This window comes from Lathyrus oleraceus, chromosome 6 (assembly GCF_024323335.1).
Source record: "Lathyrus oleraceus cultivar Zhongwan6 chromosome 6, CAAS_Psat_ZW6_1.0, whole genome shotgun sequence".
NCBI lineage: Eukaryota > Viridiplantae > Streptophyta > Magnoliopsida > Fabales > Fabaceae > Lathyrus > Lathyrus oleraceus.
Window position 1 is genome coordinate 429,158,146 of NC_066584.1, and position 27,012 is coordinate 429,185,157.

The following is a 27,012-nucleotide window of genomic DNA, read 5'->3' on the forward strand; positions in this document are numbered from 1 at the left end:
ATTAAGCGCAGTTCGAAACAAAAACACATAACACTCTAATCGTATGCGACTTCTAGGCTATGTTAAATCAACTTGGAATAGAAATCAGGACCAAGGATACCGTAACGACAATTTTTTTCCTAAAACTCCCTTTTTATGCAAACCAATCCTAATCATGCCATTATAACTCAACCTATGTCCCTTTCTCTCTTTCTCTCCTTTTCATTCAAGCGCAATAACATTAAGCCCGTTATCCCTTCGCGTACATAGTAAGTTAACCTGTTAGTGTTAAATGATCTCATTTTGAAAAATTTTCTCTTTTTTTTTCTTTTTCTCGGCTCATCGAATTCAAAGATTCCGCTCCGTTAGGCTAAGTGGTTGGGTGAGAACCACCTAACTTAGAGGGAACATATCTTATCGTTCGTTTTTTTCTTCTATCTCAATATTTTTTTTCAGTTTCTTTTCAATTTGGCTTAGAGATCATACATATATTTGCATCGATTACATACGTAGTGCGTGCATAAGGATGGTGTTGACTGCTATTATAAACTACTTAGGATCTACTTTGAAAACTCGAATCCTAAGGTGTTGGCATAATGGTTACTCAAATTGATATCATATAACAAGGAGGTTTAGGGTGTCAGAACGGTATCGATGTTACTAAAATTTCCCAAGTTTTTCTAAAAAGCCTAAAGTGTAACAACCTACGTACTTTCAAGTGTGTGTAATGAATCAAAGTGGAAAAAAAATTGTTGGGGTCAAATCTAAAGAAATTCAATAACAAGTGAAACAAAATCATGCAAACAGGACTCGACAGCACATGTTATGACTCGACTAGAAGCAAATAAAATGAAAATAAAAATTCAACTAGAAAGTAGTAACTAAAGCAAATATAGAAAGCGATAAAAGTTCCTCCCCCACACTTAAACCAAACATTGTCCCCAATGTTTTGATAGAAGTTGGAAAAAGAACTGAAAACCTGGAAATGACGGCTACTGATGGCCTCTGCCTTATGCGCGTCCATGCCCACCTCGTCCATGTTGGTAAGGCGGCATACCCACATGATGGATGTATTTTTTCAAATCCTCCACATGTACCCTCATCACCGCCATCTCATCAATCAAGCCCAGCATGTTGTGCTCAGTCCTCCCAGCATAGTCGTGATGGTGTTGTTGGATCTGTTGGATGTGCATCATCATCTCAAGTTGTTAAGCTTGTATGTCGTGCATCATCTGATCACGTGCAACATCCAGTGTGTTGCACTATCACATCTCATCAAAGACATCGTCAATGGAGCTTCTAATAGTGACATAATCATCCCTCCTACGGGGCTGGTGTCCGGAGGACATACTTGTAAAAGTGTCAAAAGGATCATGTGTGGTGTGTGTGTGTGTAGAGGTTTCGGGAGCGCCACGCTTCATATCATCATAATCATCATCAGTTTCATGGACCTCATTAACCTGAGCGACAATGTTATCTCCAAGTTCTGGGGCATTCACATCAAAAGTGCAATTATGCACATTTTGGACATCAATCCTTGTGGATTAAGGAAGGATAATACTCTTAACAAACTTATTCCTAACCATCAAATAATACATATCATCTTGTTTGTTACTTATCATGCACATACTATGGCAGGCATCCTTATCAAGAAAGGGTGTGGGCAATGGCACTAGCGTGGCCAGCTCGGCATGAAGATTCATCGCAAAGGCTAAAGAGGTGATCGACCCTCTGATGCAGATAACACTTGTGTTCCTGTGAGCAACAAATTGCATATGTGCAATCATAAAAGGTGTGGGATTAACTCGTGTTGGTGCAAGTGCGCAATGCAGAAAATAAAGTTCTTTGGAATTGACTTTTCCATTATTTTCTCATCCAAAAAATGTATAGGCCAGAATGCGGTGCAAATAGTGGATTTATGGGTTATGAATTCAGGTAGATTTGAGACCTTCCCAATCATTGGTGGTCTCACCAGATAGTCATTGCCAGAAGCGGAAAGCATCAAGTGCCCATTCGCTTTCTAGGGGGCCTTCGCAAGCCCAACCTTCCCCATGAGGGAAAGGCAGTAAATCAACTATTTGGTCCTGGCTAAACTCATAGCTGACATTGAACATCCTAAATTTAACAGTACTTGAGACGCGTGCTGCATTGGGTTGAGAGGAATAGTAAAAGGAACTTAGAAATTTGTAGGTAAGCCTAACATACGTAGGAATAGTCATGGCACATAAATCAGTCATTCTCAAGTTTCCTAACATCCATCTAACACTACTATACAACCCTAAGTCACGTAAAGCAGTTTCGTGAGCATACCTAGTCGGCGTGACTTCACGGTTGAACATTTTCGCATACCTAGCTCTCTGGTTTTCTCCTTTCGTTCCTTCCGTGAATTCTATTCCAATGAAATTGATTTCCCTTCTCAGTCTAACGACTCTTGGAGGCATTTTGGATATGAATTGAAATTTAATAAGGGTTTGTGGTGGAGAATGGAATGAGTTGAAGATGAAGGAAGTTGGAGAAATAAAGGTGAATAAGAGGTTTTAAAGAGATTGGATGAGTTAGTGGGGAGTTGGAAGGTCAAGGAGGTAGTGGAGAGGCAAAATAATGAATATGTGGTGGTTTATGAGAGTGGATTAAAATGAAATCATGGGAGGGGGGGGGGGTAAAACATATACTTCCTCTGAGGCCCAATGGCAAATGCCATAAGGCTAATGGCGAATGCCATAGGCCTAAAATGCACAATTTTAGTTTTTTATGCTAATGGCGAATGCCAAAGGTGTAAAGTGTGTAGAAATTCAGTTTTTAGTTGTGCTTAGGCTATGTATATGTTCCTAAGGTTATTCTAATGTGATATTATTCGTGTAAACTCAATAAAATTGTATTATGGCCATGAGTAGATTGTATGGGCTATGAGAAATAAAGTAAAGCATATAAAAATAGACAAAATTAATTGATGAAAAGTAGAAATATTGCATTAATAAAATAAGAAGTTGTAGGTTGCCTCCCACGCAACGCTAGTTTTTGCGTCGGTAGCTCGACAAAATTTGAAAAATAAACTAAGATCCTAATTAGAAAGCAATTGAAATCCTAACTTAGTAAAAATGGGAAATAAATGTTATCCTCCCCCACAATTAAACAGTACAATGTACTCACTGTTCAAATGGAAGAGTCAGAAATGCAGTAGTATAAAATGTGATTAGCCACTACGGCGTCTGATATCAGGATCAAAACATCTCCGAGTGGAGTAAATTTGTTAAATTTGATCGAATTGCTCATTGGCTACATCCATGAATATGTGGAAATCCAAGAGAAAAGTTGTAACACCCTTCTAAAATACCCCAAATATTTAATTAAAATAACAACATATATAAATCAGAGTAAATATGCAATCAAGGGTGTCACACAATTATTTCACACCATTCATCATAATATTTAGTCATGCTCATTATTTAACTCAAAAACATAAAGCATTGCACAATACGCAGCGGATAGAGATCAAATCGATCATTCAAAACATGTAACATACTACATGTAAACTGGTTCAACAATCATCAACAACACAATTAAAATGTTCCCTCCCGATGTTACATCTATCAGAGCACGACCCACTAAGGAGACTACACTAGACTCCAAGCACTAGCTTCTACTCAATCACTGCTCGTTACCTGAAAAATAGTTGTAAGGGTGAGTTCCTCAATCGATATAATAAGTGTCATACGGTGAACTGGACTTTTTGTGGTTTTAATCGCAATGTCGCGGTTAGCAAGAGTCGCCACCGACTTTTCTTTTATCCCATAAGGAAAGGTGGAAAAGAACAGGAAAGACCTTAATTTTAAATTCTTAGGTTCGGGAGGTACTTTATACGAAGGGAAGGTGTTAGGCACCCCTCGTATCCATGGTTATCCATGGGCTCTTAATTGCTCAATCATTTATGTTTTCTAGGTTTGAAAAAGTGGTTGAGAAATGTATGAAAGATGTTTTGAAAATGAGAATTTAACTTTGTAATGATTCTTGCATGAATGTATACAAAGTGGTTATCTCGTTTAATTTAGAAAATAGTTTAGAAAAATATAACTCGGCAATGATCCTAGTACGGATGTATGCTAAGTGGTGATTTTCCAAAAGAAGACGTTTGAAAGGTGCGAGGTACGAAAAGTATATTTTTTAGGTTATGACTGAGCAATTAAGGTTATACCTGTCCGAGGTCTTTCCGGGCATTTCCCATCCTTATGAGGGTAAAACTGTCCTTACTATTGAGAAGCAAGTAGTTTATCCTTGGGATGTAGAAGGGTCATCGTAGGGTCATCGATTGGTCATTGAAGGCAACAGTTGTGAGGATACCTTAACATTCGAAGGGACTATCATCATTTAACCGTAGGCTACGCCGAAGGGACATCGAGGGACAAAGTCGTATTTTCGAAGGCAACATCCGAGGGACTATAATTTATTTTATGATGATTTAACCGAAGGGTCTTTGCTAAGGGTATCCCCACATTCGCGGGACATGACCGATTTATATCGTAGTACCGTAAGGCCGCAAAAAGAGGTCCAAGATCACTTATTTAAAGGTCATATTTTAAAGTCAATTAAGTAATTAAGTCCATACTAAAATCAATGCATTAAAATTAATACATTAAAATTAATACATTAAAATTAAGACATTAAAATGAACACATTAAAATTAATTAGGCCACTTAGGATGAGTCTCCACAAGGGTATCCCACAAATAAAGTGGGAGACCTAAACAACAATCTTTTCCCGGGACATATGAACCTTTGCAAAATTCAGCAAACGGGTTAGAATACCAAATCAGGGTGTAATCGAAGATTACACCAAAGCAGTAATAGTATCAGGTAAGCAAAGCATAGTTATAGTAAAACAGGTCAGGTGGGCAAGGGTCAAAACAGAGCGAAGAAACAGCGGCATCCATTATAACAATTCAAAGTATCCAGGCATACTTAAGTCCACATGCAAACCCTCAAATATATTTATGAATCTCAATTATGATATCACATGTGAATTAGGAACATAAGGCGATAATAGTAACGCAAACCTGTTTGCAATGGAGTCGCAACCTTGAATGGGCCGATCGGGTAGAATTGAGCGGAGGTGACCTTGCTGCCGCCGTAAGATTAGATTCGGTAAAAAGGCACACAATAGTTTCCGTTGTAGAAACTATTGTGCGAAAAGAATTAACTAAATACCAAAAGGGAATCCGGAATTGCAAAAGAAATAGTGTAGCACTTGTAAAACACAATGCCTAAGCTGCTGGAAAAGTAAATGTGCAAAAGCGAAAACGGCCACGGAAAAAGGAATGTGAAAAAGCCCCCTTTTTAGGTTTTCAAGGTGGCTATTTATATTAGTGTCATTAGGTCATGCATGCTGCCCAAAAAGTCTTCAACGTGCGCATGGATATAGTGGATGCAGGGCCCAACATTCCTCAACGGATCTTCAAGTCTCCGAAGCGTTACCCGCGCCTACAAAGTAGGGGAATGGTGTGACGTTCGTCACACCATGTGTGACGCCCGTCACAGGGGTGTGTTGCGTGACGCTCGTCACGCCTTCTGTGACGCCCGTCACAAGGCTGTGTTGCGTGACGCTCGTCACGCCCTCTGTGACGTCCGTCACAGGCACAACATTTGTGTCTTGCGCTTTGGGCTGGGCTTTGCTGTTTGGTTCGTTTTCTTTTCTTTTTGCACCCCTTTTCCTCCGCTTCCAAATAAACCACTTTCATATTATCACTGGGTGAGCGTGTAGGCCAGTTTGGGTCATTCGCGAACTGGGCCTTTGTTCCTTTAAGTGTCATAAAATGAGTCGGAGTGCCCTGAAATGTCTTGAAATATTAATGGGCAAATTTTGGGGTATGACAGCTGCCCCTGTTCAATATTCTTGAACCGAGAGAGTAGAATGGTATGTGCCGTTCGTGGTCTGGAGGTGAAAGATTATTGAACACTAGAATGCCCCGAAAATTTGCGCTTGCCAATTGGTCTTGGTGGAGATGGGCTTAAAGATGCCATCCAGGAAATTTGATGATGGGAGCTTCAGACTGTGTCGTACGTTAGACGATATCTGAAGACATGGGTGTCATACCGGGTCATACGCTAGATCGTATAGTGAATCATCCATCATGCTGTTGACTTTGCTGGGGAGTCAGAGTATGCTATATACTGCTGGGGATAAGGGATCAGAATGGGTCATACACTGGACCGTATCTGAATACCAGAGTGAGCTGTTCGTTAGGCAGGTGACTTTGATGGGGATGAAAGATCAGAATGGATCGTACGCCAGATCGGTTCTGAGTTGCAGAATGAGCCGTTCGTTAGGTTGAATCTGCTTGAAGAGGGAGTAGTCGTATACCAGACTACCATTCAGGAATGTACCTGTCCGAAGGTAGCACCTGAGCAAGGGAGTAGCCGTATACCAGACTACCATTCAGAAATGTACCGTACACTAGGTAGCATCTGAGGAGACGAAGGTCAAATTGGGTCGTACATTAGACCGTATCTGAGCAGACTGAGCCGTCCATTAGGCTGAATCTGATGATAAAAAGGGGGTAGTCGTACACTAGACTACACTTCAGAAATGTACCGTACACTAGGTAGCATCTGAGGAGACGAAGGTCAAATTGGGTCGTACATTAGACCGTATCTGAGCAGACTGAGCCGTCCATTAGGCTGAATCTGATGATAAAAAGGGGGTAGTCGTACACTAGACTACACTTCAGAAACGTACCGTACACTAGGTAGCATCTGAGGAGACGAAGGTCAAATTGGGTCGTACATTAGACCGTATCTGAGCAGACTGAGCCGTCCATTAGGCTGAATCTGATGATAAAAAGGGGGTAGTCGTACACTAGACTACACTTCAGAAATGTACCTGTCCGAAGGTAGCATCTGAGAAAGGGAGTAGCCGTATACTAGACTACCATCCAGAAATGTACCTGTCCGAAGGTAGCATCTGGGAAAGGGAGTAGCCGTATACTGGACTACCATCCAGAAATGTACCTGTCCGAAGGTAGCATCTGGGAAAGGGAGCAGCCGTATACTAGACTACCATTCAGAAATGTACCTGTCCGAAGGTAGCATCTGAGAAAGGGAGTAGCCGTATACTGGACTACCATCCAGAAATGTACCTGTCCGAAGGTAGCATCTGAGAAAGGGAGTAGCCGTATACTAGACTACCATCCAGAAATGTACCTGTCCGAAGGTAACATTTGAGAAAGGGAGTAGCCGTATACTGGACTACCATCCAGAAATGTACCTGTCCGAAGGTAGCATCTGGGAAAGGGAGTAGCCGTATACTGGACTACCATCCAGAAATGTACCTGTCCGAAGGTAGCATCTGGGAAAGGGAGTAGCCGTATACTAGACTACCATCCAGAAATGTACCTGTCCGAAGGTAGCATCTGGGAAAGGGAGTAGCCGTATACTGGACTACCATCCAGAAATGTACCTGTCCGAAGGTAGCATCTGGGAAAGGGAGTAGCCGTATACTAGACTACCATCCAGAAATGTACCTGTCCGAAGGTAGCATCTGGGAAGATGAAGGTCTAACTTGGTCGTGCATTAGACTGTACTTGAGTTGAAGAAGGTCAGAATGGATCGTACGCTAGATCGTATCTGAGTTGTTGAGGGTCAGAATGGATCGTCCGTTAGATCGTATCTGAGTTGAAGAAGGTCAGAATGGATCGTACGCTGGATCGTATCTGAGTTGTTGAGGGTCAGAATGGATCGTCCGTTAGATCGTATCTGAGTTGAAGAAGGTCAGAATGGATCGTACGCTAGATCGTATCTGAGTTGTTGAAGGTCAGAATGGATCATACATTAGATCGTCTCTGAGTTGTCGAAGGTCAGAATGGATCGTATGCTAGATCGTATCTGAGTTGAAGGAGTCATATGTTGAGCTGAATCAGAATGAACCGTATGTTAGGCTGTATCTGTATACGTTGTACTTGCAATAAATGTCTGGGATGGGCTTAAAGATGCCATCGCTAGGAGGATATCGAAGTGTTGTCAGAATGAATGTTCCCATGAATTGCATCTGGAATATGTATCTGAATCTTGTCTGTGATTGATAAAGGCGTCTGCCTGAATGAGCCTTTTACTTTGACTATATCAGGAGGATAATTAACCTGCAAAGAAAAGTTAGCTTTATGCTATGTCATGATGCATGAGATGTTTTATGCTTTCGAAAATAAATGCGAATGTTGTATGCATGCGTATGTGGTGAAACGATGTAATGAATGAGTTATGCGTATGAGAAGTTCTGCTTGGGGACTCTACTGGGGACAATAAATCCCCATCTACTGACTGGAGATATTCGTGTTGAGGACCCTCTCTCGGCTGGGGGTTCTGATTTCTGTCTGATGGTAGAGATATTCAACAGAGCCTGGCTGGGGGTGGATGAGATGATCAATCTGTCTGATGATGCCGACCTCTGTTGGGGAATAACTGGCGTTGCCGGGGAATCGAATTAGTAACAGCCTCCTTGGAAAGCATGGTTAGACCTTCTCCTCGATCCTGAAGTCTTGTAGTAATTGCTATTACTATTTTAGGCATGCATTTTTATAAACATTGGTCATATCCGAGTGCATAAGTCAATTCAAATTAAATCAATGGACATTTACGTAACCAAAACAAAAAAGTAAAAAACAAAAGCATCTTTTGGAAATGAAATTGTATTGATGTTGAAAGAGGGCCTATAAACAGGCAATTTATGTACAAGGAGACAGAAATCCTAGTAAGAGGAAATTGTCAAGAAAAAGAGAAAGCTATGCAGAAAAATCCTGTTGATTTTAACTCCACTACTGTCATTATGTCTTCAAGCATCTCATCTCCTGCTGTCGGATAGAAATGATTGGCTTGTTCAGTCCCTTGAACTTGGATGAAGCTGACAGAGGACGGGGCATAGTCATACGCTTTAATCCCTAATTTTTGCCTGGACCGCCTTTTCAGGTTTTCAGTCCACCGGGATACCCTTTTTTGCTCAAGCCGCCTTTTCAGGTTTTCGACTTGCCGGGTGTACGTCTTTATATGTTTATCCCTAATTTTTGCCCGAACCCTTTTGGTTCGCCGGGATGCCCTTACTTTTGCCAAGGTACGTCGACCTAGCGGGTCTCTTTTATGCGTAGTATTTTTTAACTATGTCAGCGTTCACAGGATGCGGGGACTCTTCGCCGTCCATTGTAGCGAGCATCATGGCTCCACCAGAGAATACCTTCTTAACTACAAGTGGCCCTTCGTATGTGGGAGTCCAATTGCCTCTGGGATCACCTTGTGGTAGAATGATACGCTTGACCACCAAGGCGCCAAGTTGGTACACCTGTCTCTTGACCTTTTTGTTAAATGCTTGGGTCATGCGCTTCTGATATATCTGCCTATGACAAACAGCCGCAAGTCTCTTTTCATCAATCAGATTTATCTGATCGAGTCGAGTTTGAATCCATTCATCCTCATCTAAGCCTGCATCTTTCGCAATTCTTAGAGAGGGAATCTGAACTTCCACTGGTAAAACGGCTTCCATTCCATAGACTAAAGAGAAAGGGGTTGCCCCTGTCGAAGTGCGGTAACCACGAAGAGCAAGAGGTAACATCTCATGCCAGTCTTTGTACGTTATGTCATTTTTTGTATGATCTTCTTGATATTCTTATTAGCAGTCTCCACGGCGCCGTTCATCCTTGGCCGGTACGGAGAAGAATTAGAGTGTTTTATTTTGAACCGCGTGCAGAGTTCAGTAACCATCTTGTTGTTCAAATTAGCACTATTATCAGTGATAACTCTTTCAGGAGACAACAAGTTTCTCGAATAGATATTTGATAGAACCCATCTTAGAAATCAATAAAGTGGTATGATTCAACATGTACTGTCTTAGTCGGCGAGCAGCCCAGGCCAAAGCACAGCAAGCTTTCTCGGGCTGTGAGTATCTTGTTTCACAGTCGGTACCTTTTGCTAAGGCAGTATATGGCATGCTCTTTTCGACCAGACTCGTCATGTTGCCCCAACACACCTCATTGAATTTTCTAACACGGTCAAATACATGATTAGAGGTCTTCCTTCAACTGGTAGCATTAGAATTGGAGGTTCTTGGGGATACTTCTTGATTTTGTCATTCATCATTCCATACCATCTCTTGATTTTTCTTTTTTGGTAATTTGAAGATGGGTTTGCAGGTAGCAGTCAAATGTGGGATGAATCGGGCAATGTAATTCGAGTGCCCCAAGAAACCTCTGACTTCTCTCTTGTTTATTTCAGTACCCAGATTTACAATTTCAATCGATTCCTCATGCGGCTGTATAGTCTTTTGTAGTACCAGTCTGGCAAGTTCTCTAGGGACTTCACAATCTTCCTCACTTCCATCCTCGGCTTGGTAGATCGGATTTTCAAAGTCATAATGAACAGTAGTAGAACTATTATCAACAGGATCCAGAGTGGATATGGATCGGCAAATTGTTACGTGAGTGTGTGCAAGAAAACATAGCTTGTTTGAAAAATGACAGGAAAGATAAAGAGCGCAATATTTGAATGCAAAAAGTCCATTGATTTATTGAATATGAATATGCTTATGAAAATGACAAAACCCTTGAAAAATTAGCTGTTATGCCCCGGGTATAGACACAATGCTTTAAAACACTAAAACAGCAATAACAATTACTCCTGACTAAAGGAAACCGGGATAGTGTCTTCAGCCTTCCAATTGTCGAGTCCGTCACCAATTGTTGGGAAAATCCAGCTATCCAAGTCATAATCGTTATCAGTATCTTCCACAGCATTGACAGTCTCGTCATGATTAGGCAGAGGGGCAGTGATGCCATTAGGAGTCTCCGGAGGATCAGAGGTAGCTGCCTGTATCTTTCCACTTCGAATTCCGCTTTCAACATGTTCACCAGTTAATATGAGTTCAGTGAAACCTGATGAGGAACTTCTCAATAGATGGCTGTAGAATGGGCCGGTCAGTGTGCTCATGAACATGTCCACTAATTCTCGATCAGTCATGGGGGGTTTGACTCTGCTAGCCAAATCTCTCCATTTTTGAGCATATTCTTTGAAGCTTTCTTTAGATCCCATAGTCACATTCTGCAACTGTAGCCGAGTAGGTGCCAATTCAGAATTATACTGGTAGTGCTTGTAGAAAGCTGTCGCTAAATCAGTCCAGGTGCGGATGTCAGAGCTCTCGAGCTGATAATACCATTCCAACTGTGTGCCAGACAGACTTTCTTGGAAGAAGTGGATCCACAGTTTCTTATCAGTGGTATGCGGCTGAATCTTTCTCACATAAGCCCTTAAATGCATCTGAGGGCAAGACGCACCATCATACTTAGTGAAAGTGGGGATTTTGAATTTGCGGGGAATGGTCACATCGGAGACCAGACCCAAACTTTCGAAATCCAGACCAGGTGTCTTCTGACCCTCCATGGCTAGCATGCGTTCTTCCAGCAGTTTGTACTTATCATCTCTTGGAGAGTACTGTTCATTTTCATACTCTTCATCCTCATCCTCAGGGTTAGAGAGATCAGGATTCTCCTCCTCTGAATCAATTTCCGCCCCCTCCTCTGGACCATTCGGGATTCCAAATTTGATTCCCGTAGCCTGTCCTTTACGCCTTCTGCCCGGGTTAATGAAGCTCACAGCTTTCTTGTCCTTCTTCTTTTCGGCCAAAAGAGCCTTCAGTTCCTCCTGCCCCTTGGATAAGCTTAGCATCATCTCCTTGAACTGAGCATTCTGTGTCTGGAGATCTTTGACAGTTTGCTCGAGATCCATTTTTCTGTTTGAAGGAAAATCGTGAGAATACTGATCCTTTTAGAGTACCTGTTATGCAATGTCATGTTATGCTATGCAATGTATGAAATGTTTTCAAGGACTTTTGGAATTTAACTTTGCATAAATCACCAACAAGAGAGAAATGTTTATTGCTACTTTTTTAATCAATGTTCATTACAAAAGGAATAATAGTAAAATACAATGAAATCTCAAGTCTCCCAGGGGCGACTTCTTTTTGGGCGAAGATATGCATTGAGTCTTCGTTCCTCATTAAGCTGACTGGTGAGCTCTAATACTTTCTTCCTTTCTGCATTGAACTGAGCTTCGAAAGTATCCCTCTCCTCTCTCAACTGGGTCCAGGATCTTTTCAATTCCTCAGCATCAGTAGGCATATCTGGGTAAGGAATGATCTGGGAAGTACCTCCTTCGACCTCTGATTCAACAATCAATGGTCCGACTGCAAGATACGGCATGACAAGTTCGCGAGCTCTGGCGCGTACCCATCTAAGATAAGGTTCCATAGGAATAGAATTTTTCTTGCCTAAATTGCTTCTTTTCACTATGCCCCAAGCTCGTACAAACTTTTGACGGAGATTTTGAGGGTCATTGTCATAGTCAAACACTATACCTTGAACAATTATTTCATGCGGACCATCCCTTCGAGCATACCCAAACTGACGTAGGGCTAAGGCAGGATTATAAGTAATACCTCCTCTTATCCCCATGAGGGGTACATTAGGGAATTCTCCACAACGGTCGATGATGATAACATGTTCTCTGAGGTTAGAACACCAACGGATGTCCGAATGGGAGAGTGCCATTATCCTTTGAGACCACTTCAGATTTTGATCATTCTTCAAGATTGATTGAGGAAGGTGCGAAATAAACCACCTAGACAACAAAGGTATGCAACACATGAGAGTCCCTTGCTTCTTCATAGTGCGCGTGTGAAGGGAATGCAAGACATCTCCAAGCAAGGTAGGCACAGGGTTATGAGTGAGGAATATCTTAATAGCATTCATGTCTATGAATTGATCTGGATTAGGGAATAACACCAAACCATAGATTAGCACTGCTAGAACATCTTCAAAAGCCTGGACATTCATCACTTTTAGGAATTCTCGGGCCTTACTTATCAGAAATTTGGCAAGTAAACCTTTAATTCCACTTCTTGTTACCCAATTAGTTTCAATGTCGGACTTTGTCATGTGTAAAGCTGCGGCAACTTCTTCGGCTTTTGGCATCTTTTCTAAACCACTGAAAGGCATTTGGTCCAGGATAGGTATCCCAAGCAGCTGGGAGAATTCTTCTAATGTGGGTACCAACTGATAATCTGGGAAAGTGAAGCAATGATGCTTAGGATCGAAGAACTGGAATAGGACTCTTATCATATCTTCTTTGAAACCAGTGGTAACCAGATTGAGGAGATGACCATGTTTCGTGTTGAACTGAGCATGATCTGGGAGTTCTGACACCAAATCCTTGAGTTGAGGAGAGATTGTTACAAGATTGATCCGGATAGTCTTCCTGGAAGCCATAACCTGTTCAAAGAGCAAAGCTAAATTCCTAAGTCCTTGAAATGGTTAGTATGATGATGTTATGATGTTATGATGTTATGATGTTATGCAAGCACAAGCATGTCACACAACAATTATTCCTAGGTTTTAAGGCTTGCATGAGTTCCATAGGTAAGTACCCTCCCCACTGAAGTTTGGTTGGTTCAACCTGTCCTAGAATAGTAACTGGGTTCTAGAAGGATCTCAGATCATCGACCTTTCTTTGGGTCCACTTCAGTGCAACACCAAGTGGTTGACCGAAGCTTCCCTAAAGTCCAATCTCAAAGAGTGTAGTATCGAGTATCAACCAACCTCAGTCGGAACCGAAATCAGTTATCTCACTACTTTCTAATGGCTAGGATAAGTCAATTAGGGTTCTAAAGGTCTGGTTAATGCTTTGATGACACCACGCGGAAGCCAGATTTTTCCTCAAGTAACAGGAGGAACATCAGGACGACCAAAGTGTCACATTAACCGTAGCTATCATTTTAACCATTCCAGTATACGCCGGATAGTCGCGATGATCTATTGCTACTTACCTAAGGTACACTAGATCCGGGTGTAGGATCTTTCACTCAAAACCCCCCTTAAAAGAAGGAAACATAAATGATATTTTTTTTTTTTTTTTTTTTTTTAAGATGGACCTCTCTAGCTATTCCCCAGCAGAGTCGCCAGTTCTGTCATACGGTGAACTGGACTTTTTGTGGTTTTAATCGCAATGTCGCGGTTAGCAAGAGTCGCCACCGACTTTTCTTTTATCCCATAAGGAAAGGTGGAAAAGAACAGGAAAGACCTTAATTTTAAATTCTTAGGTTCGGGAGGTACTTTATACGAAGGGAAGGTGTTAGGCACCCCTCGTATCCATGGTTATCCATGGGCTCTTAATTGCTCAATCATTTATGTTTTCTAGGTTTGAAAAAGTGGTTGAGAAATGTATGAAAGATGTTTTGAAAATGAGAATTTAACTTTGTAATGATTCTTGCATGAATGTATACAAAGTGGTTATCTCGTTTAATTTAGAAAATAGTTTAGAAAAATATAACTCGGCAATGATCCTAGTACGGATGTATGCTAAGTGGTGATTTTCCAAAAGAAGACGTTTGAAAGGTGCGAGGTACGAAAAGTATATTTTTTAGGTTATGACTGAGCAATTAAGGTTATACCTGTCCGAGGTCTTTCCGGGCATTTCCCATCCTTATGAGGGTAAAACTGTCCTTACTATTGAGAAGCAAGTAGTTTATCCTTGGGATGTAGAAGGGTCATCGTAGGGTCATCGATTGGTCATTGAAGGCAACAGTTGTGAGGATACCTTAACATTCGAAGGGACTATCATCATTTAACCGTAGGCTACGCCGAAGGGACATCGAGGGACAAAGTCGTATTTTCGAAGGCAACATCCGAGGGACTATAATTTATTTTATGATGATTTAACCGAAGGGTCTTTGCTAAGGGTATCCCCACATTCGCGGGACATGACCGATTTATATCGTAGTACCGTAAGGCCGCAAAAAGAGGTCCAAGATCACTTATTTAAAGGTCATATTTTAAAGTCAATTAAGTAATTAAGTCCATACTAAAATCAATGCATTAAAATTAATACATTAAAATTAAGACATTAAAATGAACACATTAAAATTAATTAGGCCACTTAGGATGAGTCTCCACAAGGGTATCCCACAAATAAAGTGGGAGACCTAAACAGCAATCTTTTCCCGGGACATATGAACCTTTGCAAAATTCAGCAAACGGGTTAGAATACCAAATCAGGGTGTAATCGAAGATTACACCAAAGCAGTAATAGTATCAGGTAAGCAAAGCATAGTTATAGTAAAACAGGTCAGGTGGGCAAGGGTCAAAACAGAGCGAAGAAACAGCGGCATCCATTATAACAATTCAAAGTATCCAGGCATACTTAAGTCCACATGCAAACCCTCAAATATATTTATGAATCTCAATTATGATATCACATGTGAATTAGGAACATAAGGCGATAATAGTAACGCAAACCTGTTTGCAATGGAGTCGCAACCTTGAATGGGCCGATCGGGTAGAATTGAGCGGAGGTGACCTTGCTGCCGCCGTAAGATTAGATTCGGTAAAAAGGCACACAATAGTTTCCGTTGTAGAAACTATTGTGCGAAAAGAATTAACTAAATACCAAAAGGGAATCCGGAATTGCAAAAGAAATAGTGTAGCACTTGTAAAACACAATGCCTAAGCTGCTGGAAAAGTAAATGTGCAAAAGCGAAAACGGCCACGGAAAAAGGAATGTGAAAAAGCCCCCTTTTTAGGTTTTCAAGGTGGCTATTTATATTAGTGTCATTAGGTCATGCATGCTGCCCAAAAAGTCTTCAACGTGCGCATGGATATAGTGGATGCAGGGCCCAACATTCCTCAACGGATCTTCAAGTCTCCGAAGCGTTACCCGCGCCTACAAAGTAGGGGAATGGTGTGACGTTCGTCACACCATGTGTGACGCCCGTCACAGGGGTGTGTTGCGTGACGCTCGTCACGCCTTCTGTGACGCCCGTCACAAGGCTGTGTTGCGTGACGCTCGTCACGCCCTCTGTGACGTCCGTCACAGGCACAACATTTGTGTCTTGCGCTTTGGGCTGGGCTTTGCTGTTTGGTTCGTTTTCTTTTCTTTTTGCACCCCTTTTCCTCCGCTTCCAAATAAACCACTTTCATATTATCACTGGTGAGCGTGTAGGCCAGTTTGGGTCATTCGCGAACTGGGCCTTTGTTCCTTTAAGTGTCATAAAATGAGTCGGAGTGCCCTGAAATGTCTTGAAATATTAATGGGCAAATTTTGGGGTATGACAATAAGCATTATAAAATATCATGTCATGTTAAGTAATTTAACACATTAATCACCCTAATCACATCACACATTCAGTAACGGCACATCAACTCAAACATCATACTCAACACTAATACAACTCATATTCATACTCAATAGCAACACAACACACGTATAATATTGGAATACATCCATTCATATTATACGCCATACATAAATTATGCAATGAGACTCCATGCATGCGGTACCGACTATTCGTGAACATATAGTTCAACTTCACCGACCAATCCAGGTACGGCTACCAAGCTCACTAGTCCCACTCATTTGAGACCTAGTGACTCACATCACTAATTCCTCACCATGGGAATTAGCTACCACCCCAAGGGCCATGCTATGCACGCTAATTCACCTAGCATGCAAACATCAACAACAGTCCAAAATGACTAACATCACTAATTCCTCACCATGGGAATTAGCTACCACCATAAAGGCCACATATGCATGCTAATTCACCTAGCAATGCAACATCATCAACAATAATCCACAATGCACATATGCTCACACTCTAAGCCATAAAACAGTCCATTCACAAGTAGATGCATAATATATACATTCACAACATTATGCATATCATCATACATCATCAACACATGTATCAAAACATCATATCATGTCAAATAATTAATCACAGTATTAGCACACTCTACTAATACCCTTACTGCTCAAAACAACGGGAAATAATCCCTATTACATCGTACACCAATATAGGCAACCCTCAATTAGGTACACAACATTTAAAAATCAATTTTTTCCACTCTGCAACAGTGTTAACCGGTTAACGCCCTGGGTTAACCGGTTAACGCAGCACAAACACGCTTCCTGCCCAAAACTTAACAGTGTTAACCGGTTAACGCCCTGGGTTAACCGGTTAACGCAGCACAAACAGCAATATCTCAGCAATCACAACAGTGTTAACCGGTTAACACCCTGGGTTAACCGGTTAACGCAGACAAAACAGCAATTTTACACAATACAACACAGTGTTAACCGGTTAACACCCTGGGTTAACCGGTTAACGCAAGACAGAAAGCTGTTCCTGCGCTAACACAAGGCAGAATGCAGAATTCTCCGCATTTTCCGCCGTTGGAGGACTTCCGGACCTCCGATTCCAATTCCGTAAAAAGCTATACGTTCGGGAAAAACACGACTCACACAATACCGATTCAATTACAGTTTTAACACAGCTTATCCAACATAATTTTCAGCATTCATAATCCCAATTAGGGTCAATTCAACGGTTTATCACTACCCATTACATGCTAACCCATAATACCAATTAAACGACGATAAACCCCCTTTACCTGAGTTAATCCGGCAATCTCTAAGCTCCAAGCTTTTCTCTTCTCCAATCTTCTTCCTCTTGCTCTGCCTCTTTGCCCTTTCTCCACTTCCTCAATCGCTTCTCTGTTTCACGTGAAAACTTTCTTTTCCAAATGAGACTCTTTTTCCTTATTTCCAACTTATATATTTTCCAATAATTATTATTTCAATAATAATAATAATCCAATAATATTCCAAATTATTTAATTAAATTAATAAATATAATATTAACTTAAATTAAATAATTATCTTATTTTTATCGGGGTGTTACAACTCTCCCCCACTAAAAGAGTTTTCGTCCTCGAAAACATACCTCAAGCGAATAACTCCGGATAAGACTCCTTCATCTGACTCTCCAGTTCCCAAGTCACATTGCCACCTACTGGTCCTCCCCAAGCTACCTTCACCAAGGCAATCTCTTTACCCCGTAACTGCTTCAACTCTCGATCCTCGATCCTCATAGGTAATGTTTCAATAGTCAGGTTATCTCTCACCTGTACATCATCTACTCGGACCACATGCGACGGATCATGAATGTACTTCCTCAACTGAGACACATGAAAAACCTCATGCAAATTCGCAAGCGACGGCGGTAAAGCGATACGATAGGCTACCTCCCCTATCCTCTCCAAAATCTGATAGGGACCAATAAATCGAGGTGTCAACTTCTTTGACTTCAAAGCTCGACCAACCCCAGTTATCGGAGTAACACGAAGAAACACATGATCTCCCTCTTGGAACTCAAGTGACTTCCTCCTCTTGTCATGATAACTCTTCTGACGACTCTGAGCAATTCTCATCTTCTCCTGAATCATCTTAATCTTTTCCGTAGTTTGTTGAACAATCTCCGGTCCAACCACAGCACTCTCACCGGACTCATACCAACATAAAGGTGTCCGACATCTCCTACCATGCAAAGCTTCAAACGGTGCCATACCAATGCTCGAATGAAAACTATTGTTGTAGGTAAACTCAATCAAAGGCAACGGTTGCATTAGCCCAGACGGCTTCTGATGCTCAATCTTTGACTTCTGACAAGTCAAACAAGAATAAACAAAACTCGCAATTTCTCTTTTCATTCCCGGCCACCAAAATAACTTTTTCAAATCATGATACATCTTCGTAGCTCCAGGATGAATACTCAGGCCACTACGATGTCCTTCCTCCAGAATACTCTTCTTAAGTTCGGTAACATTCGGAATACACACCCGATTACCAATTTTCAAAACACCATTCTCATCAACTCTGAATTCACCACCTTGACCTTGATTCACTAAAGTCAACTTATCAACCAAAAGCACATCATATTTCTGACCCTCTCTAATCTCATCCAAAATACCACTCGTTAACTTCAACATTCCCAATTTAACACTATTGTGAGTACTTTCACACACCAAACTCAAGTCTCTAAACTGCTCAATTAAATCCAATTCTTTAACCATTAACATAGACATATGTAATGATTTCCGACTCAATGCATCAGCCACTACATTTGCTTTACCCGGATGGTAATTCAAACCAAAGTCATAATCCTTCAGAAACTCTAACCATCTCCTCTGTCTCATATTCAGCTCTTTCTGATCAAACAAATACTTTAAACTTTTATGGTCACTGAAAACCTCAAATCTTGACCCATACAAGTAATGCCTCCATAACTTCAGAACAAACACCACAGCTGCCAACTCTAAATCGTGTGTTGGATAGTTCCTCTCATGAACCCTCAGTTGTCTCGAAGCATAAGCTATAACCTGCTTATTCTGCATCAACACACCACCCAAACCCAACAATGAAGCATCACAGTAAACCTCAAATGATTCCGACGGACTCGGTAATATCAGAATAGGAGCAGTAGTTAACCTTCTCTTTAACTCTTGGAAACCTTCTTCACATTTTGAGTCCCAAACAAACGCTTGCCCCTTTCTGGTCAACATCGTCAACGGTAACGCCAACTTAGAAAATCTCTCAATGAACTTCCTATAATAACCAGCCAATCCAAGGAAACTTCGAATCTCAGCAACAGACTTCGGAGCTTCCCACTTAGACACCGCCTCTATCTTAGAAGGATTAACAGCAACACCACCTCTTGAAATCACATGACCAAGAAAACTAACCTCCTCTAACCAAAATTCACACTTGGATAGTTTAGCAAATAACTTCTTTTCTCGTAGAACTTCTAAAACCACTCTCAAATGCTCAGCATGCTCTTCTTCAGATTTCGAATACACCAAAATGTCATCAATAAACACCACAACAAACTTATCTAGGTACGGATGGAAAATCCTATTCATATACTCCATAAATACTCCAGGCGCATTAGTCACACCAAAAGGCATTACAGAATACTCATAATGTCCATACCTTGTTCTGAAAGCAGTCTTCTGAATATCCTCAGTTTTCACATGTATCTGATGATATCCCGATCTCAAATCTATCTTGCTGAACACACTCGCACCAACCAACTGATCCATCAAATCATCAATCCTCGGCAAAGGATACCGATTCTTGATCGTCACTTTATTCAGTTGCCTGTAGTCCACACACAACCTCATAGTACCTTCTTTCTTCTTAACCAATAACACTGGTGCACCCCAAGGTGACACACTCGGACGAATAAATCTCTTATCCAACAGATCTTCCAACTGACTCTTCAATTCAGTTAACTCAACAGCAGACATACGATACGGAGCCATCGATATCGGTCTAGTACCAGGTACCAAATCAATCGAGAACTCAACTTCACGCTCTGGCGGTAATTCATTCACTTCTTCAGGAAACACATCAGGAAAATCACACACCACTGCTAGATCACAAATCACCAGTTTATCTTTAGCCTCCAAAGTCGCTAACAGCATAAACAACTCTGCCCCATCTGCTACTTCCTCATTCACCTGCCCGGCTGATAGAAACAAACTCTTTCCTTCCTCAATCTCAGGAAATATCACAGTCTTATCAAAACAGTTGATAGAAACTCGATTAAACACCAACCAGTTCATACCCAGAATAACATCAATCTGCACTAGTGGAAGACACGCAAGGTGTATCCCAAAGTCTCTATCAAAAATACTCAAAGGGCAATTTAAACAAACTGAAGTAGTAGTCACTGAACCCTTCGCAGGAGTATCAATCACCATACTACCATGCATCTCAGATATCTCTAACTTAAGTTTCACAGCACAATCCAAAGATATAAAGGAATGAGTAGCACCGGTGTCAATAATAGTTACAAGAGGAAAGCCATTAATATAACACGTACCTCGGATCAAACGATCATCTGCAAAAGTCTCAGAACCCGATAAAGCAAAGACCTTGCCTCCCGACTGATTCTCCTTCTTTGGCTTAGGACACTGTGGACTGATATGACCCACCTCTCCACAGTTGAAACAAGTCAGAGTCTTCAACCGGCACTCTGCAACCAAATGACCACCTTTACCACACTTGAAACACTTCTTCTCAGCACTGGTACACTCGTGGAAACGATGTCCCGCCTGACCACATCTGTAACACTTAGCAGGGGCACTGGAGTCTCCCCCACTAGGCCTCTTCATCACACCCGGCCTCTGAAAACCTTTGCCAGCTGCATACGGTTTTCCACGGTCATTCTGATTCTTGCCTTTCCTATCAACCCTTTGCTGATAGCTCTCTGCTCTGGCCTTGGTATCCTGTTCAAAAATCCTGCAACAGTCTACCAAATCTGAAAACACTCTAATCCGCTGATACCCAATAGCCTGCTTGATCTCGGGACGTAACCCATTCTCAAACTTCACACATTTTGAAAATTCTCCAGCCGCCTCATCATAGGGAGTGTAATACTTTGACAGCTCTGTGAACTTAGCAGCATACTCAGTAACAGACCTGTTACCCTGCTTCAATTCCAAGAACTCTATCTCTTTCTTTCCTCTGACATCCTCTGGAAAGTACTTCCTCAGAAATCTCTCTCTGAACACAGCCCAAGTAATCTCAGCATTCCCAGCAGATTCCAACTCAGTGCGGGTAGCAACCCACCAATCATCTGCTTCCTCTGACAGCATATGCGTACCGAACCTGACCTTCTGGTTATCGGCACACTCAGTCACTCGGAAGATCCTCTCTATCTCCTTCAACCACTTCTGAGCACCATCTGGATCGTATGCTCCCTTGAACATTGGAGGATTGTTCTTCTGGAACTCACTCAGTTGACGAGCAGCTCCCATGCCTACAACATTCGGATTCCCTCCATGTACTCCAGCTAGCATACCCAGAGCCTCAGCAATCGCAGCATCGTCTCTACCTCTTCCAGCCATCTCTATTCTGAAAACCCAACAAGCTAAAACAATAAGTACTGATAGGGTTACACAACACCTATCCCGTACAGGGGAAACAGAATAATTACGACTCGACTCGACCGACTATGCTCTGATACCACTAATGTAACACCCTTCTAAAATACCCCAAATATTTAATTAAAATAACAACATATATAAATCAGAGTAAATATGCAATCAAGGGTGTCACACAATTATTTCACACCATTCATCATAATATTTAGTCATGCTCATTATTTAACTCAAAAACATATAGCATTGCACAATACGCAGCGGATAGAGATCAAATCGATCATTCAAAACATGTAACATACTACATGTAAACTGGTTCAACAATCATCAACAACACAATTAAAATGTTCCCTCCCGATGTTACATCTATCAGAGCACGACCCACTAAGGAGACTACACTAGACTCCAAGCACTAGCTTTTACTCAATCACTGCTCGTTACCTGAAAAATAGTTGTAAGGGTGAGTTCCTCAATCGATATAATAAGCATTATAAAATATCATGTCATGTTAAGTAATTTAACACATTAATCACCCTAATCACATCACACATTCAGTAACGGCACATCAACTCAAACATCATACTCAACACCAATACAACTCATATTCATACTCAATAGCAACACAACACACGTATAATATTGGAATACATCCATTCATATTATACGCCATACATAAATTATGCAATGAGACTCCATGCATGCGGTACCGACTATTCGTGAACATATAGTTCAACTTCACCGACCAATCCAGGTACGGCTACCAAGCTCACTAGTCCCACTCATTTGAGACCTAGTGACTCACATCACTAATTCCTCACCATGGGAATTAGCTACCACCCCAAGGGCCATGCTATGCACGCTAATTCACCTAGCATGCAAACATCAACAACAGTCCAAAATGACTAACATCACTAATTCCTCACCATGGGAATTAGCTACCACCATAAAGGCCACATATGCATGCTAATTCACCTAGCAATGCAACATCATCAACAATAATCCACAATGCACATATGCTCACACTCTAAGCCATAAAACAGTCCATTCACAAGTAGATGCATAATATATACATTCACAACATTATGCATATCATCATACATCATCAACACATGTATCAAAACATCATATCATGTCAAATAATTAATCACAGTATTAGCACACTCTACTAATACCCTTACTGCTCAAAACAACGGGAAATAATCCCTATTACATCGTACACCAATATAGGCAACCCTCAATTAAGTACACAACATTTAAAAATCAATTTTTTCCACTCTGCAACAGTGTTAACCGGTTAACGCCCTGGGTTAACCGGTTAACGCAGCACAAACACGCTTCCTGCCCAAAACTTAACAGTGTTAACCGGTTAACGCCCTGGGTTAACCGGTTAACGCAGCACTGTCGCATTACGCGAAAAACCGGCGGGAAAAAAAGAACAACAGAGCCACCACCGTGCGTTATTTATCCCAAAAGAGGGAAAGGAAACGCTCGAAGTAAACCTAGGAAAGAACATGGTCTCGCGACCAAAGAGAATGGGTTCGGGAGTCGGTTATGCGAAGGGAAGGTATTAGCACCCCTACGCATCCGTCGTACTCGACGGGATCCACGCACAAATAGAAAGGAAAATGGTTGCTAAAACACTGCTCACACACACACACACTGGCTGAAGGAGACAAAAGAAACTGACTGAAACTGACTCGGCAGGATATCGCATCCTGGGCCTACTTAGTCTATCAGGCATAGACATCAGAGTCGAAGTAGTTCGGACTGGGGAAACGACACATGCTCGCTAGGATATCGCATCCTACGCATACGTATCTTCTCGGACGAGAGAAGAATCAGAGCATTCGTAGCTCGGCTGACACGCACACAAAAAACGCAGGCAAAGGCAAACGTGGAGCCCGAATGCCAATCACTGGACTTACATCAGCATCCGAACCAAAACACACACAAAAGGGCAAACGTGGAGCCTGAATGCCAATCGCTAGGCTTACATCAGCATCCGAACCAAACACACGCACACTGGAACCCAAATGCCACTCGATGGACTTACATCAGCTTCCAAGCACACAACAACACAACAAGTTAATAGGGAGTCGGGGACTCGAGCCTATAACTGTCAAACACACACTCAAACAAACAGACAACAAATTGCTAAGGAGTCAGGCACTCGAGCCTAGCAACTATCAAACAACACACACAAAAAAGAAAAAGGGCGCCCGGAGAGATCAGCTCAATCTCCTGCCTACATACTTCATCTGGTATGAAGATCAGGGCGATGTAGTTCCCCTACGGAGGGACACAGGACTAGCCTAACCAGATAACAGAGGGAGACACAACTAGGGAGACTACGACTCGAGCCTAGATGTTATCATGCAAAATCATCCCTAAGTTAAGGTTTCTAGCTAACTGGCACAGGGAGCCAGCCTATCCTAGACATGACTTGCACAGGAAGCAAGCCACACACACACTTAACTTGCACAGGAAGCAAGCCAAGCACCACCTATCTTGCACAGGAAGCAAGTCAAACAAACATACAAGCACAGATAGCACACACTATACACAAGCAAGTGGCTCAAACAAGGGTTAGGTTTTAGTCGAGGGGTCATATCAACCTCAACAAACAAACCTCTGGAACTGGGTGAATGTGCTCTTAACCTTGCCATTGAGGGGCTAAGGTGAAGCAGATGAAAGGTGAGTGAAGATAAGACTTCACAGCTCTTATCCCTGGCCTGGGAGAGCTTAAGACAAGAATGTGTGGGTTCAGAAAGTGGGAACCCTTCTACACATTTGAAACTGACTCAACTGTACAATTGTACAAGATCTTGGGTTTGTATCTACAATGCATCAACACAGTGGTGTGAGCAAAACAGATGACACACAGAATAGCAGGGGATAGATTGCATATCCCTTGGGTTCTGCCAATTGCCTCTTCACTTAGGAGGTCTTTGACTCTATGCAAGGACAAAATTAAACATCCACAAACATTGCCTCTTAAGGAGGACTTCAGACAGTCGCCTGGCCAAGTAACAGACCAGGTCTTCCAGACTACATGAAGTTAGGAAGTTATACCTCAATGCAAATTGCTCTTAAGCAAAGCAAAGCAAAGTTCACAAGGAACTAAAAGCAACTAAAGTACCTGAAATCAGTCAAGCACAGTTAGTATACAAGTCAAAGTTAAATCAAAATGAAGCAGATATCAACCAGTCAACACAAGCAAGTGGATATGCAAGGCACAAGGCTCAAGGCATGTGAGTCAAGCCACCTACAAAACAAACAAGTTAATCAATGATATTCAAGCAAGCTCAATCAAAAAGAATTGGTCTCATTGGTCATTGGATGGTCAACCTGAAAACATGAGCTCAAAGGTGAGTAACAGGACCACTAGGACAAGCCTAGGGTCAAAAGAGAATGAAAAAGTTAAAACAGCAAATGGTAAGCATCCAAATTCATGTTCGAACAATCAAGAAACAAAACCAATTGGGTTCACATTCATATCATGCATCATCATCAATTCATAAGCAAAAGAAGTCAAAGCATGGCATTTAGAAGCTCATAGAAGTCAACAGCAAGACTTGCATCAAAAGCAAACTAAAACATTTCCAAAAATCACCAAATAAATCATGATCAATCACAACCCACAGCATGGTAAGCATGTAAAATTTCATCTCATTTGGACAAGTGGAAGGCAGTCAATGAAAATCAGAAAGTCAAAGCAATTTTGAACATGCTCAAAGAAGTCAACCAAACATGCATCAACTTGAAAAATTCATAAATCAGGAATGGCATATGATAAATGAATGGGACTAAAACCATGGCAAAGATGAGGATGTCTAGTTATCTCATGTAAAATGTCATGTCCATCCAATAAAGTATGAGAATTTCACAAATGAAATGGGAACATGTGTCACACAAAGTCAACATTTGACTAGACAGGGGAGAAAATCTCAAACAATTAGGAAATGCCACAAATAATTCCAAGAAAATTCACATGTAAACTAGACATACAAGAGTAGGTTCATGCAAAAAATCAGATCAATTGGAGGTCAAGAAGCATGGATACAAAAATCATGAAGTTGCACATCAATGGTGTGACACAAATTGTCACACCCTAATTCAAAAAATCATAACTCACAAACCAGCAATGATAAATTCACAAACTCTACACCAAAATCACCATGAATGTGTCTAGTTTAAGCACAGAAAATTTGGGAGCCACTGGATAAAGTATCATCATTTCACAAATGTTTTGGCAAAGTGTACAAAATATGCATACATGTCACAAACCCTCATGCCAATTAAAAACCATTGATCACAAAATTCTGGAAAAATCATGATAAAAAACTAGAGATCCATATGAACACAATGCAAAAATTCCCACTGGATTTGGATTTGAAATGAATAAAATATGAATTTTGCAAGATTGATGATCAAAGTGAAATAAAATGAATTGATTTAAAATTAAAACGTGGAATGGCAGTTTGGTAATAATGCATTCATTAAGTGGAACGCAGCGTTCCAACTTAATGTTGTGTCAGCCGGCTATTGGCTACATGGGCCAGAAACTAGTGAAGCCATGCAACACGCGGTTTGAAGGATCAAAAACACTCCTGGGTTCGAAAGTTTAGGGTTTATGCCAGGCTCAAAGTGTTCATCACGAAAAATTTCCAGCAAGAACAAATGGTGGCCAAAATCAAAAAGCAATATATCAATGTGTTCACCTCATCATGTACATTAATAATCCCACAACCATTAACATTGATTCGAGCTATTAAGAGAAAACCAAGCAAAAACATATTCAAGCGTCAAACTTCATTTCAGCATAACTCCATAAATACATAGCCATTTCATGTGATTTAAACTTCAGAATGATCAGCAGAACAGGCTCTACACAAAGCATGGCATGATTTAGAGAAAAGAGAGATTCGAAAATTTACTTGTTCTTGAAGTAGTTTGTGAAACAGCAATGATTTGAAGGCTTTGGCTTGAAACAGATGCTTTAACAACTCCCAGGAGGTGAATGGTGAAGCTGTTTTGGCTCAATGATGCTTGAAGTGGAGGAACACGAATGCTGCCATGGAAATTACTTTGAAAAAACCAGTTGCTCTAAAGCTGCTTACAGATGTGAAAATGAAGTTGCAATCAGTTCAAAATGATGCTTGGATGATGAAACCAACAAAGCTTGCTCGGGTTATTTGGAGTTTTTTGCAGATTTTGGAAAATGCAAAGCA